This window comes from Gallus gallus, chromosome 4 (genome assembly GCF_016699485.2).
Source record: "Gallus gallus isolate bGalGal1 chromosome 4, bGalGal1.mat.broiler.GRCg7b, whole genome shotgun sequence".
Taxonomy (NCBI): Eukaryota; Metazoa; Chordata; class Aves; order Galliformes; family Phasianidae; genus Gallus; species Gallus gallus.
Genome location: NC_052535.1, coordinates 13,443,115 through 13,459,131, shown reverse-complemented (window position 1 = coordinate 13,459,131; position 16,017 = coordinate 13,443,115). Strand labels below are relative to the sequence as shown.

General features: G+C 47.9%; 1 protein-coding gene across 1 annotated transcript in view; it reads left to right on the top strand.

The window, feature by feature from the left end:
• Positions 1 to 5,786: 5,786 nt before the first annotated feature.
• The window catches only part of PAK3 (p21 (RAC1) activated kinase 3), a 109,201-nt gene continuing 98,970 nt past the window's right edge, over positions 5,787 to 16,017 (top strand). The window contains exon 1 of the mRNA XM_015278599.4: positions 5,787 to 5,970. The gene's annotated coding sequence lies outside the window, so the exon portion shown is untranslated. The remainder of the gene's footprint in view (positions 5,971 to 16,017) is intronic.

The following is a 16,017-nucleotide window of genomic DNA, read 5'->3' as shown; positions in this document are numbered from 1 at the left end:
TGGGTAATGGCCATACAGGAACTGCTGGGTTTTGCTCCTATGTGCGTAACCATCCAAAACATTCAATGTGTGTGAGTGAAGCCAGAGGAGCTGAGCGTGGTTTGTATGTGGGCCCCCCTTTCCTCTTTGTGTCCTTTCTCCAGTGCAGTTCTGCACCTGTGCTTTGCTGTGTGCGGCCACAAAGGCTGCTCCGTGAGTGGCAGGTAATTCAGACTCCACGTTGCCTGAGTCTGGAGCCTCTCATTAGTTGAAACAGCTAATCAGACAGAAAGCTGGGGGGCTCTGCAGTTAATTAAAGGGCAGGGTTAGATGGTGGGTAGTAAAAATATCTGTCGCTTGGCTATATCAGTAGTGTTGCTAGCACCACTGGGGGCTAATTGCACTGGATTATCCATGTAGATAAGATCAGATATATTGTACATTGGCATACTGAATCAAGATATCCTTCACTTCATGGGACTCACGATGTGTTGTAGGGTTCTTTTTAACTTTTCGGTTGCTCTGTATGGGTGTGATGTGTCTTGTGCTTTCTCTCAGAGAAGAGACCTCAAGGAGGCTGAATTTTGGCTGTGCAGATACAGTATCAGCGTGACTGTACAGCTCCTGATCTTGTAGCCATCACATCTGATTGTTTTTGAGTGAGACTCCAGACAAGATGTTGGAATATGGTCTTGAAATTGCACAGCGCTGGGCTGGATACAGTAATATGTTGTCATTAACCACTGCTTCATGGATATTTCTCAGTTGTGTGAGTGTGAAAGGAAGGAAAACCAGGCACCTCTGCTGTATCCTCCTATAAAGCCTTCACTTCCTCCCAGTCAGGCACAGCCTGATAGTAAATGTATTTCCTTCTGGTGGCGGCAGGACTTCAGCAGGATTTTTCAGAAACACACATCCAGAAGTTACCTGGTGGAGTCTGTCAAGTTGCACAGATTGCTCTCCAGAACACAAGATATGCCTGAAGGAATGGAATCAGTAGTGAAGTTCTATCTCTGAAAATAGCAGACCATCTTCACTCTGAGGAAAGTTGATGACAGAAATGTCTCCGCTATAAATGGAAGCAGAATCAGTACCTATCAAAGAGCATTGGTGTGCGGGGTTACTGCTATTGGAATTACTGATACAGATGAGGGCAGTTTGAGATTTTCACAGACACAAATCATGAAAATTAAAAAACGAAACAAAGTGAGATGTTTTGCAAAGCCATTCTCTTAGGCTTATAATTCCTCCTCATAGAGGAATTACTTTGACTAATACACTTGTTTCATTTATTAGTGTAGCCTGCTGGTGGTAGTGAAAGCATGGTAAATGGGCCTGTTATTTATTCACTGTCCTGAAAAAGTAACTTATTAAACAAACACAACATAGAAAATGAAACTCTTCAGGCACTGAAAGGAGGCGTTAGCCATTACTAATTAAAATCGAGCTTGCAGATAAGCTTCTCTTATTAGTTTAAAAGTAGGAAACAGTGTCCCTTAGTGGTGGCAAGGAAGTATTGCTCAGGAACAGTTTCACAATTATTATCATTTTATTGTGAACGCTGTGGTGGATGTCTTTGTTGCTAACAAAGTTGTTTTCTGTTCCTCTCTCCAATGGATCTAATTGCTTTGTGTTAGAGGGCATTAAGACTATTTACATGCCTGTTCGCGTAACTTCTTGTAGATCTCAAAATTATATTTCTGCCACACAGTGTTTTCTGTGAATGATTATATTTTCTGTTTCAGCCCTGGTGTATGACAGCTGATCATCATCAATAAGAAAGGAAGGGTGTTTGGTGGGAATGCTGCTAGAGCCCGGCTACACCGTGGTCCCTTTTCATACCTGCTCCCAGGAGGTCCCAAAGTCGCAGTTCTGAGTTACGCTGGCACAGCACGTGGAGCTAGTGTGAGCATGGGGCCTGGGAGATGGGGTGCCTGGATTCTGTCTGCTTGGACAGCAAGCTTTTGGGGGATTTGTCTTAATCCTGGATATACAGGATTCAGTGTACTGGGATGTATTTGGTATAGCTGGGTTGCCTCCTAAGATTTTTTATGCTATAGAGAATGTGTGCACGTAATGTTAGCAGGAACAGGCTCAGGAGGTGCAACTGTTATAATCATGATTGATTTTCCTCTCTCTAAAGAGAGGAGAAAAAGAAACAGAACCTTTTAGCAGTGCACTGTCTGCACCTCACCGCTGCTTTCAGCCTCATTTCCTGTGCTCACAGCTTTCTCCAGGCACGATGGCTTTTTCTGTGCTCGGTGTAAATCTTGCACTCAGCTGCCTTCAGCTGCAAACTCATCTCGAATCATCCATTGAGGCTTTGTAGGGGAAAAGTTGAACCTGTTTGAACACTCACATGGATGCTTTGTCATAGTCTTCTCCAGTCATAAGTGCATCCTTACAAAGCTTTAGAGCAGGACTTCCTTTGGAAATGGCTGTGGGGATCTTTGGAAACTTGTACATTACTAACCATCAGCTTACTCTGCTAACTTAACAAGCAGATGTTTGGCCACAGCATTGGCCAAAGTAAAAGAAGTGGCAGTGAATAAAAGCACCATTTTTCATTACGAATATCAGTAGCGTGATATAAAAATTGCCAAGTTTTGAGGAGAAACAGTCTTCTTCGTTTTCTCTTGTAATTGCTTCAAATGCAGCAGAGTGGTTTTTACTTCAAGCTTGTGGTTTTTAAGAGCATTCCCCTCCTTGGGGAATTTGTCTCTGTTTTATTAACAGCAGACTGTTTTTTCATACTGTAACATTTATAGGGGAAAATACGTAATTTTTATACACACTGACAGCATATTACTATTAAAATACTGATAATGGAGGTGAGACATCACTTACCAATGTCTAGAAGAAAAGGAAATAAAAGGAAAAACAGAGGAGTGCTTGAAATAGTAACCAAGACATGACTTCCAAAAGTGAACTACCACTGACAACTTTGACTTGTGTTTATTTGCTCACGGCCATCCATGATGTCCACAGCCACCAGGGAGCCCTGTATTCAGTATGTACAGTAATACCTAGTGAGGACTCTGCATAGCGGGGGGATCCGCTCTTGGGTACTTCTTCCCAAGGAAGATTAACTGAGCACACAGAGCAGTACAGCGGACGCTTTTCAGTTAATGGTGTTGCTGGGGTTGTTTGGTAGCTCCCTGAGGCCTGTGGGTATCTCTGTGCTTTTGCTGAGGAATGTTTCAGGACTCAGCCTGTCCAATCTGCTTTGCTGCCATTTCCTCAGACTCCTGCACTCTGGTTGTAGTGGGGCATAGAGATTTACCCAGAGGAAGATCATAGCCAGACTGGACATGAATCGCACTAAGACGGGCTGTGATAAGGGGAAGGCAGTAAGGCCCCTGGAAGGAGAACCTGCTCACACATTCCATGGGAAGCACTTCCAGGGATTCCCCACCAGTCTCATACAGTTCAATGGCTAATGCATATTTGCTTTCCCACTTATCGGCTCAGCTTACGCTGCTGGCAGCTCTCAGAACACAGCAGCGTGCCTGTGAGCTGGTGGCAGGTACACTGGTTGCTCAGGGAGACTCTCCTGCATGGATTTTCCTGCTGTATGTTTTGCTGGATTCCCTGATGTGCAGAAACCCTGGCTGTTCTTCATACCTGTCCCCTGACTGTACTGACACATGAACATCTGAAACAACAAAAGCTGGTGTGAATTTTTGGTGTACTAATGAGCACCGCTCCATAGCTGCCGTGTGGCTCTTCAGGCACAGGGATGAGAAAAGGCATCGCCCGTTGAGTTGAAGCAAAGCACTATTTCTTTGCCCTCCTCTGCCTGCAAGGCTGTCAGTGGATTGCTCAGTGCAGTCTTTAAAAGAACAGCTTTCTCTAATTGCAAGCAGACTCATCCTGGAAGTGCTAACGAGTCGTGAGAGCATGGCATATGTGCAGATTGGACACCTACACCTTTCTGGCCATTTTATACTCCCTGCTAGCTGATTGCAAATCCCTTTGCTCTGTCTCCCCTGAAGAGAAGTGGCATGGAGGTGTTGCACGTCTTCACTTAAGCACCATCTGTGAGATGCTTTGGGATCTCTGGGACTGAAGAAGGGTGGCAGTGCACGTTTATGCTGACGTATTGTGTGCATGTATTCTGGGGAGTCTGTTAGATTGTTAATGGCAACTTGCCTTAATTACACTGTGGATCTGTTTGTATCAGCTTCATGCTCAGTCTTGCTCCTTTTCCATTCATCTCAGGAATAGGGGATGGTTGATTTCCTACAGTCGTACACATTTGAGAAGAATTTTAAACACTTGAAAGTATCAATAGCACTTCAGTGCTTTCATGAAACTGTCAATTTTTTTCATTGGTTTTCTGAAACTGCTAGATTACAACAGATGGATTCATTTATCTAGCTGTGTCTTTCTATATATTTAGATGGCTCCCATCTCTGTGGGACTTGTGTGCCTCCCAAGTGTTTTAAAATAGAAAAAAAGCTGTTTCCTTCTCTGTCTTGCTTTCGATCCAGCCCATAAGAGTAATGGCTTGATTGGCTTAAATGGCTTGGAGTTATTGGACTGGCATCCCCTTCATGTTTCTGCTCGAAGAAATGAAGCTGAGGAGAGAAATTTTGCATTTACTTCTGAATGCTATGGGATCCGGGTTATTTCTATCTCCATGGGGTAAAACCAATTCAATAGTGGAGAAATACTGCCTGGGAAAAGCTAAACTCTCTGTCTGGTCCTACCCCTTTGCTTTGGCTGCCGTGTTCCACGGGGAGCTGGCTGTGGAAGGTTATGGAAGGCTTTGAATATTAGAGCAGAAAACGAAAGTTCTGAGTAAGAAACTCATGTGAGCAAAGCACCAGGCTCATCTCCATTGCTAAGCAGACATCTGCTGTGTTTTACAGCAGCTGCGCTTTATTTCGAAGCATAGGGAGTTGCAGTAATTAAGCTGCAAGACACAAATTCATGCATCAGTGTGCCCTGATGTGCACTCCTCAGGATGCAGTACAGCCTTATGTCCAGTCCCGCCTGCAGGAGGGTACCTCAGATGCCCTTAGGCTATGGGGCAGGTACAGGTGAGACGTGCTGCTCCTGCACTGGTGGGACGTGGAGGGACCTGAGCAGAGATGGAGCTGAAGAGTCCAGTGCAGCAGTACCCCAGTGCCAGCTGACAAGCAGATGTCAGCATCACTGACCAGAATTTCCCTTTTCCCACATGGAAGAAAGAGGAATGCCTGAATTTTTACAAAGGATGACTTCCACCATGTTGCTGCAAGCAGGTGGCTGTGGGGTGCCTGGGACGCAAGGCAAGGGCGTCCTGGTCGTCTACTGAACGTCTGCATCGCCTCTTGGGAGTTTCTTCTGCACTACAGCTGAGAAGAACCTTTTCCAGCCCCCGTTCCCCGAGTCCCAACGCTCCCCGGGCAACGACTGGCTGTCCCAGGCTGGCGTCCGTGTCAGCCCCGCTGAGAGGAGCTCGGCCGGCCGCGGGCAGTGGTGCCCCCGTGCCGCGGGATGTCACTGCGGAGCCGCCGGACACTTTCAGCCTGGCTGCCGCCCGCCGCCTTTCTGACAGCCGTCACCGCCCGCAGCACCCGGCCAGGTGTGCCCGCGGAGACGGCCCGCGCCGCGGCCCGAGGAAAGCGTCCTCCCCTTCTCGTCCGCCCCACCGCGGGCTCCGCGCCGGGCTCGGGCAGGGCGCGGCTCGGGCCGCCGGGGCTCCGCGCTGAGGGGGGGCCGCCCCCGGCCTCGCCGCCCCCGGCCCCGCCGCAGCGCGGAGGGAGGAGGGGGCCGAGGACGGGTTTCACTTCCGCCGCTTGCAGGAACCACAAGCCCCCAGAATATATTAGAATAAATCAGAATAGAAGGGTCCCGCCGGCCCTCGTTTGTCCCCCCTGGAAAGGGAGGGAGGAGGGGGAGAGGAAGCACGGCGGCGGGCAGCGCCATGCGGAGCCGCTGAGGGCAGCACCGCCGGCCGGCAGGAGCAGCGCGGCCTCCGGCGCGGGAGAGGCCGGAGAGCAGGTCTGTCCTTCGCTTTGTTCCCCGCGTGCCCGGCACGGCCCCGGCACGGCTGGCACCGGGAACGGCCCGGCCTGCGGCCCGCCCGCCGCGCTACGGAGCCGTCCGCGGGGCTGCGGCTGGGAGGGGCGGCAGCGCGCCCGTTCTCCCGGTGCTTCCCGGCCCGGAGCCTTCGCGCCGCCCGGGCCCTCCCGTGCCGGGCCTTGGGGCGGGCTGGCGCGGAGCTCACACGCCCAGTGCGGCCGGGGGGCGGCGCGCTGCCGCGGGCCCGGGGAGCCGCCCCGAGCAGCCGCCCAAAGCAGGGGGCTGCGGCGCGCCCAGGGAGAGCCCCGGGTCAGCCTCGAGTGACGGCCGTTCGGTATGTGGAGGCGCTTGTCACGCGGCAGGCTGCCGGCTCGGCGCTGGGCTGAAGGCTCACCGGGATGCTTCGGCTGCCTCGCCGTGAGGCGCTCCCAGCCGCGCAAGAAGCGGCCACCGCAGCGGGCTGTCTCTACGGCCGGTGGCGGCCCGGAGCTCCTCCTGCCGCCCGAGCCGTCTGCCTGCCGAGCCGTGCTGGGTCTGGGAGCTGGGCCTCAGCTGAAGGGTACACCGCCAAACCCGGCCAGCGGTTTGAGAGGCCGGTGATCAGAAGGCTAGAAATGGAGGCGGGCGCTGCGGATTTCTGCTGAAGCAAACCCAGAAGTTGCATTATCCCCAGCTGAGGTCGGGTGCAAAGCTGACCTCCGCCCTCCGTGCTGTCCCTCCAGTGCCACACGGAGGCTTTGTCAGACTGTGCGTGCTGTCCAACCAAGCGCTGACAGCAGGTGGAATCTTTGTTGCACGAGGTCACTAGTGCTGGGAGCTCCGGCAAGGATGACTTGGTGGCCACTGGAGCACATCCCAGCTTCCCCTTCCCCCCGCCTCTTTTTAAGAAGTAGCTGCACTATTGTGCCCATATCTGTTGTATCACTCTATCATAAACGTACTGATTCTTGGGGTATTTGCCCTAGTTCGCCTTACACAATTTGATGTCTAGGAGAGCTGAGCGCCTTGAATTCCAGAGTGCCTGAAGCCTATGTTCTGCTCACTGTGCCTTTTATTTTGGAGGTCTCTCCAGAAGCTTGCTCCGTTTAATTTTACATGGATGCCTAGCAATGTGTATGGGAAGGGAGGTGCTTGAGTTCACTACAGGTTTGTGGTGAAGACCTTGGCCTGTCATTGCTATTTGGCCGCATTTCCCATTCCTTTCCAGTTGACCCTTTTTGCCATTCACACGTGCGGTGCTGGAGCACTTACCCTCCTGCCCTTTCACAGAAACCAGTTGCAAGAGGGAAGAGAAAGTGCAAGCTGTTGAGTCTGCATGGTCTACAGAAATGAAAATACAGCACACTGTGCTCAGTTCTGAGAACAGGACAGGAGGAATAAGCAGCAGTGGGGTAATGCAAACTGACCACTATATAACTGAGTAAGACTGTTGTCTTGCTCATTTCCTTCCATAAAGTGTAAAGGTGAGCTGAACACAATTTAAAAGTTCCTGTGTGGAGCCTGTGAATCAGGCTCCTGAATCCTACCTGCAGTGACTTTCTTTTGGTCCCCCAACACGAGCCTTGGCCAGCACGTGGTGGACATGTAGCTCAGGTGGGGTGGCTGGTTGTGAGACCTCTGGGAATGGGCCATAGCGCACAGCTAGCTCCCTTTTTACCTGTGAATACACAGAGAAAGGGAAATAGTTTTCTTTTGCTCTGTTTCCCTTTGAGTAACTTCTGAGAGTCCTCCTGGTCACACTGTGACCGCAGCCTGTGGCAGACAGGACATAGCAGGTGCTTCTTGGTCGGCTGGAGGGGAGAGCCTTCTCGAAGCTGGTGAGGTGGTTACAACCACTGCTGTAACGTGGCTAACAGCACGGTGAGGTCTGACAGCTGTGTGCACCTCTTGTGTAAACTGAGTTTTGCAAAGGCAGTCATCGCTGCAGCTGGTTACAGTCAGCTGGGAGCCTGGCATGTGTACCACATAAACATTCCCCTCCACGGAGGTGTCACAGTATGGGCAAGCTGCATATGAAGCGTGGTCAGGTAGGTAGCAGCATAACACTGAAGCAGTGTGGCATGGGTAGGCACATCCCTGTGCCATGAGCAGCAGTCGTCCTGTCTCCACTGGGAAGTGTGACTCCTGAGTCCTAACGTGGATGTGTTAATTCCAATGCTTTCATTCAGTGCTTTGAACGTGAGGATAGCAGCCCTGTTCCAGCTCCCCCAAGCCCCCAAAGCAGCAATGTTGTTCGAATGGTATTATATAGATTTTTCTTTCAAACTGGGTTTGGTCTACTGAGGCCAGGGAGATCTGAATATATATCTGCATCAGCAGAATGGCATTAAGTCCAAAATCCTCAGCTGACATGAGTTTTTATTCGCATCTTAGCTGGTTCCAAACTGCATCGCTGGCTGATGGCCGTTCCCAAGGGTTATTTTCACAGAGGTTTTGGAGCAGCGCTCACACACCGATGCACCTCTAGATTTTGTGTTCCCTGATATTTCCAAACAGATTGTCACTGCTTGGCAAAACAACTGTACGAAACAGACGCTCGGCAAAGAAAGCTTGGACCTGAAAATACCTCTGGGCATCAATAGACATCACTTTAAATCATCAGATCATAGCTATTCCGGTTAATGTAAGTACTCAGTCTCTCACAGTGCTCTCTGAGATTAGGCTCTAAAAGTTGTCCTCATAGTTGAAGCCTTTGCCCTTCAGATAGAATGAACTTAATTTTGAGAACCTATAGGATTTTTTCTTCCTGTTGATCTCCCCAGTAAAGCTTCTTCCAGCGCATCACGTTCCAGAAGCTTTCACTGTGACTGGGATTAAGGAGCCCCCAGCAGGGTGTATAGAGTACCTCCCTGAAGATGGTGATACCAGAAGGGATGTAGTTTTGGCAGGGTGCAGAGACAAGGGTTCTGAGTGTAAAGCTCCCCAGTGCAGGTGCTGACCACTGGGGATGTTCTGTGGGGACAGCTATTATTTGTCCTGGCTGAGCACCAGCAGTCTGCTTCCGTTCTTCATCAGTGCACAGGGTCCACTTGAGTATAATAATTGTGTCTTCACATTTACTGTGGTATGGTTCCAGATACAGCCAGGACAAATCAAAGAGTAATGTAGGATGGAAGAGTCTCTGGAAGTCAACCTAGCACAGCCTCCTGCGATAGGCTGTGCTAATTTGTAGCTGCTTAAAAAAGAAATCCCACAGCCTCTTTGATCCCATTTTGCTGTTTGATTGTCCTCATGAAAAAGCCAATATCTAATCAGAATTTCCTGTGTTTCAGCTTGTGTCTGTGGCTATTATCTTCCATTGTGCGCCTCTCCCAAGAATCTGGCTCCGCTTTTTCCAATACCATCTTGTTAGATAAAGGAATAGAGAGAGACTGCGAGAGAAGTGAAAGGTTTTTTGTTTTTTTTTATAGCTGCTTCTGGTTGCAGGCTGGGTTTTGGAACCAGTGTTAGCAGTGTGAGATCATATGAAGTACTCTGAGGTTCAAATGGGGTTTGCTTTGAGGTGAAGATGAGCATAGCTGTAGCCTTGTGAGGATCCTGTGTGAGGTATCAGGGTTTGCTAAGACATGCCTTCGGTTCCAGCACTGTGTGACAGACTGGGAATGGTGTTAAAGGACTGGAATAAGTGCGGAATTAATGTGCCTCCTTTCACCTAGGTGTTTTTCTGGGGACATCCTGCTTGAAATCCATTTGTTGGCATGTTGTCCTGTAAGGGATTCATTTGTTTTTGGAGTGCATCCATTCCTTAATATTCATATGACATAAGACAAAGACATCTCCACCGATGCTGTGCTGTCTGAAAGTGCTCCAAGCAGTCACAGACCAAAGTGTCAGCACTTTCCCAAACTTTGAACCTTGGGTGCTGGCAGCATTTCTTGCAGTCTGACTTGTGACTGTGGGCATCAAACGGTGCAGGAGGGACATGTTTCTGCAGGAGAGGTGTTGTTAGGTTGTGTAGTGTGTTAATGAGATCTTTTTCGATAGGCTCAAGCAGGTTAACACACTTTGACCTACGTGTGATGATGTGTTAGAAATCAGTTAACAGTGATTGAATTTTCAGTAGTAATTTCTGTTCTAGTCCTTAATGTCTAATTTATGCAGAGGTTAGCAGAGGGCAATAATCAAACAGTGTATCTTACATAATAAGACAGAGGATCAGCTGGGAAGACTGACCTGCTGGCTGGCAGTTGGTGCGAACTGTTTTATTTTAGTGGAAGCCTAAGAACTGCCATACTGGAGGAGGACTGAAGGTCACCTCCTCTGCTGTCTCAGCCTGGTACCACTGGTCCTGTATGGAACAGGGGACAGCATAGAAATCATGCTGCAGGACCTTGGGAGTTAGTTCATTCCTCACGCCACAGCTCCTTTTTGCCGTCAGAGATCAACATAAGTTTGTTTTGCTAAAGTTTATCATTAGAAAGCAGTGATATTACATCCTGGGACAGGCTGCCTGGGGAAGCTGCAGCATCTCTACTGCTGAAGATTTTTAGGAGTAAGAAGCCAAGTATTTCTTAGGGCAGAGGTGCTGAAGTGAGGTATTTGGGTCTGCACCATCAGCTGAATATTGCTGAGAACTTTCATTTCTCACATGCGTGGCAGCTGCTGCTTGCAGGATCACCTCTCTTCCTCGCCCTTCTCCTAGCTCTTGCCATCAAAACCATCCCTTCCATCCCACCTGTGGGTGCATGCACGACATGGGCAGAGCTGGGCTGGGGCACAGCAGCCCTTCTGCTGGTTGACAGAGCTGAGCAGCGCAGTACAGGACGGATGGCATGGGCTGAGCTGGGTGACAGCTTGCTGGGATTCCTTGGTGGACAATCTTTGTATGCATGTCTGATCCTTTTCTTTAATCTTGTTGGGTTCTTGGTCCGGCTTCAGGATGACTGCCTGGTTGATGAGTTCTGGGTTTTAGTTATGTAGACAGAAAGTATGTCTTATTTATTTCAGTCTGCCCGTTTATTTGTGGGAGCTCTGGTTTCATAGCAAATTGAAGCACCAATGTGAAGGCACAGTGCAGCAGCCAGAAAAATGTTTCATGGTGATACTGGCAAACAAAGAGAAGCTAAGCAAAGCATGGGAGGGGTTACCATTTCCCTCTGCCAAATGGAGTTACACAAATACACTAAAATACGAGATAGAGCAACAGGAAAAGATATGCATAAAAACAACAGTAATCATTCCATTGAACTCAGTGGGAGTTTTTGCCCTTATGTTCACTTTTGCTCCACACCTACCCTTTAATTTATCCCATCAGTCTTTCCATTACACAAGGGCCTCATCAAACTTCGGTCAGTCCTTTTAAGAAAAACAGTTTATCGCTAAGAAACAATGAATCCAATCTTTCAGATTAAATTAAAAGCCAGGAAGAGCCTAAAGCAAAGCGGGCGGTGAGACAGCTGCCTCTGGAAGCAGCCTCAGAAGGCTGGGACTGAAGCAACCCCTCTGCCCCTCCAGCTCTGCAGGACATGCTCACAGAACCCCATGGCCCCTCCATCACATTGCATGGACAAGGAACGCTTCTCCAGGAGAACGCTGTGAGTGCTGGAGGATCACAGGACTGTAATCAGCTGATTTGGATTCTGTCCCCAACTCTCCCATCGCCTTGCTGTGAGAGGCCGGATTGTTCAGTTAACCTCTTTGCTCTTGGCCTTTTCCAGATAGAAACTTATTTTTATTTATCTCTCTGAGATCTTCATAAAAATGATGCTAAATGTCTCACTCCGTGCAGAGACATCCGGAGGCAAATAACATAAAAGCTCCTTAAGTGCAGCACATTTTGGCTCGACAGATCTTTAACTACCATTTCACTGGAACTCCTTAATAACTGCAGGGCCTGAAGGGGAACGTCCTTCTCTTTCATATTCAGCAAGGCACTTTGGGCAGGCTCCTGCTCTGCTGGTTGTCCACCAGAGCGTGTGCTGGGGGAGCACATGCCTGTGACAGATGACTTGAGGTTTTGTCGCAGTGTGGGGTTTCATTTCTGCCATACCACTCGCAAATCGTGGCAACCATGTGACAAATGGGATGGAGCCTCCTGCCTGTATCCTTGGCTTTTCCCATTGGGTCAGAGAAACTGTCCGTTTTTGCTTTCGGCTTATCGTTTATATTATTAATGAAGGGAGGAGATAAAGATTTCACTTGGGGTTTGTTTGTTTTTTTGCCCTTCTTTAATATTTACCTTTAATTTTTATTAAAACTTGTTTAAGATTTTTCCTCTAACAGCTAACAAGGTTTACCACTGATCTCAGCTGTGATTGGAGTATCTTTGGCTCTGAGCCTGCACGGGAAAAATAAGGGAGGAATAAGCTGAAGGGCTGTTTTTAGGGGATTTTTGCCTGTTGTTCGTTTTCTTCATAGTGCGTTTGGTGCTTGTTTCCCTGAGAAGACTAGGTAACCACAGAACAGAGGAAATTCTAGTATCTTGGGAACTGAGGGGTGAAAGATGAGACATCTGAGGGAGAGAGGAGATTTGCAGGCAAGAAACTGTTTATGCTTTAACAGAACATTCAACACTTGCCTGCAGTGCTTCAGCTACAGTTCTGTTTTTTTTTCCTGTAGACCACCCCAGCTTGGCTACTTAGTGGAATCTGAGAAGAATAAATTAAACTTTAGAGATCATTTAAAAATAATGCTTTTAGGGACGTCATCCCAACTCTGTAACAATAAATATCCAGCACAAATGCAGGTTAATATCTTCAAATACAGTGTTTTATTGAAATGTTTGTGTTTGTCTTCTTCCTTTCTCTCATTCTCTCCAAAATGAGTGTGGGAAGTCTTAGCGCTCACTGATTGCAGAGGCTGACATTTCCCCTCCACTCAGTGTTACCACCTCTCTGCATCTGCTCGCCTCCTGGAACCACTCACAAGGGGACAACTGCAAGGTTGGAAGGTTCTTTCCCCAGAGGTATTGTCAAGACACGCTGCTGGATACATGTTTCCTCTCCTTTAAATAGAGCTGAGTATTGTGTTCTTTTCAGTAGGCCACCTTCCACTGGCATGGTTGTGAACTATCATTTGTTATTGTGTTTAGAACCTTCATTCCTGTAAGTACCTGACTGGAAGGAAATAGAATGAAATTTGAAAGTCTTGTAGATCAACAGTTCTGAAAAGTAAGCCTGATGCAGCTTAGTAAGGCCTCAGCCTTCCTTCGAACTCCTCATCCAAGGAAGGACGCTCATAGTTCAGCAGAGCCCAATGACTTGAAGCATCCTCCAGTTTGTGCACAAGTTTTCCCCAATTCTAAAATGTTTCCAGAGAACTCGTAATTTTCAAGCAATCCATTTAAGAGTTATGCTGAACAAGATACAGAAATAGCTGTGTTTTCACTGCCCAGATATGATCTCTTGAATTTTCCAGTCGTGCTCAAGAACTCTTGGTATTTTTTCCAAGTGAAATGACGAGATGACTTATTTTCAGTTGGCAATTAGTACCTTGGCTTTAGGGAATGAAAACTGCGTTACATGAGAAACAGCAACATCAGCAACGGATTTTTTTCTGTTCCTGCTGCCAGTTTGTGTTGTGTGTAAATGTGTAATTGTCAGCTGCCTCGCCATCACCCATGTCTGGAATCTGGGGTGTGCCTGTGGTGTGGAGCGACTTGCCTTTGCTAGCTCTGGGTCAGGGACAGGCTTGTTGGAGGGAGCACCTTGGGGGGTGAGGGGCTCAGGCAGCCTGCTGGCATCCATTCTGGCAAATCCACAGCACAGTGATCCCTGGATGTTTGCACTTTTCCCTTGGAATGAGATTAACCATCTATTTGCAATCCTGCCAGTTTTTAACACCCGTCTTCACAATTTCCCATGGTGGAGGTCTCAAGAGCGACCCAAGGAAGCCATGATTGCAGTTTCGCAGTGGTAAAGAAGAGCTACATGGGCACGAGATTTCCATGTGGATTGGTTCGGCTTTTCTTAACCTCTTTTGTGGGAGAGTGAAACTTATGGCCTTCCTTTTTTCTTCTTCCTGTTTCTTGGATGGGGAAAGAAGAAGTGAGCTGTGCCCCTCTGTGCCTTTCATGCAGAGCACTCGTGAGGTGTAGGCAAGCTCTCAGTTAATGCACTTCCCTTTTTTGATAGACTGACTTCTCACATAGGATTTACCAGTTTTGATGTGGCTGTTGAGTGGGGTTGAAACGTTCTCTTGGTACTTAATAACCATCCAGGAAATTAAACTGGCTTAGCAGCTCTGTCCGAGGGGCACCAAGTGTGAACTGCAAAATCATATTTTCAGAAATTAGAAGTTAATTATTAATTAATTAATTCAGAAACCTGAATTAACTCAGCTTGGTAGACATCTAAACACACAAAGCTCTGTCTGTTATTAATAGTAAGATAGCGAGCGCGCAGTCGGTGTAGTCCAGTGTTTGAAGTGAAACTTAACTATGCTTACTAGAAGGGCAAAATATCTCATGACGGACTGCACAGGGTGCCCCAACTGCTGATCTGAGCTTCTGCCTGCAGCCTCCTGGCTTTGCTGCTTTTTACTCGATGCTGAGGCTGCAATTAGCCGTGGGGTGAAGCTTTGCCTTTTTTGCCATCTGGAGAGCTGTGCTTTTGAATCCAGGTAAGCACGTGGATTTCATTCAGCTTTAAGGAATCCGAGGCACAGCTTCCAGTTTTGTGTTTGGAGTGTATTCTGGTTCTCAGTGAGCAAGCTGAATCTCTAAATGCTGCCATTTGTGCTTACAAGCAATTACAGCTGTGACTGATTGCACACAAAATAAAGGGCAATTTAAGGGAAAAAAAGCCCCTCTAATTTTAAGAGCTCTAAGCCATTTGTCCAGGTATGTTTTCATGGATCTGATCAGTACTGCTCCTTTCCTTTTGTTGTGTGTCCGAAGTTTGAATGAGGTGTATAAGGAGTGCACTTGTTACAAAGGAGGTGGATTTTCTTCTTGCTCGGCTTGCCTCTGAAATACATTTTACGTAATGAAGCACTGATTACCTAAATTAGAAAACCAAAACAATGCTGTTGTCTCATTTGGTAGGAGGCAGAGGTTGTGTGGACAACTGAAAGCTTGCTTAAAGGCAGTCTGTGACCCACTCCATGCTATTCTTATGCTAATATGAGAATGGGTATCCTGGGCACCATCTGCTGTCCCTGAAGTCCCGGCCTTGGGCATTCAAAATTGGTTTGCTTTATTAATGCTAGGCCATCCAGAACAGCAGCAGTGCATTTGTTTGAGCCTATGAAATCAGAAGTTCCAATTGTAAGCATACAGAGATAATTGTCACTTTTAATAATACACTCTAACGTGATAGCTACCCATTTTTCCAAGCCCTCAGACAAAGATGCCATCTTTCAGGCTGCGGTTAGCTCCAGCAAAGCCAACAAAGGCCTCTCTGGCTTCTTGGGGAGGTGGGTTTTGCATCCAAGGAAAGTCATTTCCTTGCATGCAGGATGGATTTATTGGCTGGCTCTGCATTTTAACTTTTGTAAATACCCCCTAGAGAAATAGAGGCAAGTCTTGGTATAAATCAAAGTTAATAAATAGGACATACGATGTGGTTATTTTTAGGAATGCCAAAGTGATGGGGTATCAAATATCCCCAACTAGTCTAATTAAGCCAGTCAGGGTTTAAAGCATACAGAGCTTATTGGCAGAACAAATGTCTGCAGTCTCAGTTGTATCTTAATAAAGTCTCCTCTAATGATGATTCTGTTTGTGCTTGTTAGCTGTATAGTTCTTTTGGTGTCTGTGGCTCTAATTAGAAAGCAATTCCTTTTGTTTGAGGTACCTGAGTACTAAACTGCTTGTTCTTAGTACCTGTGAGGAACAGGGCAGGATCCATCTGAGCTGCAGCCTTCACTCTGTGGCCTCAAAAGAGGCCGAGCCTATGGAGTTGAGTCCTGTTCCACGCTCGTGGCTGCATGGCACAGGTCCCGAGCTGTCACCTGGCCCCCAGCACGGACCAGCATGCTTCTGCATTGAGCAGGCAAGGTGTGGGGTACTGTGTTGGGGTCCCCAGGCCTGAAGGCACTGCGGCTTGCCAGGTTTGGCCCCACATTGCTCACAGGGGAAGCAAAGAG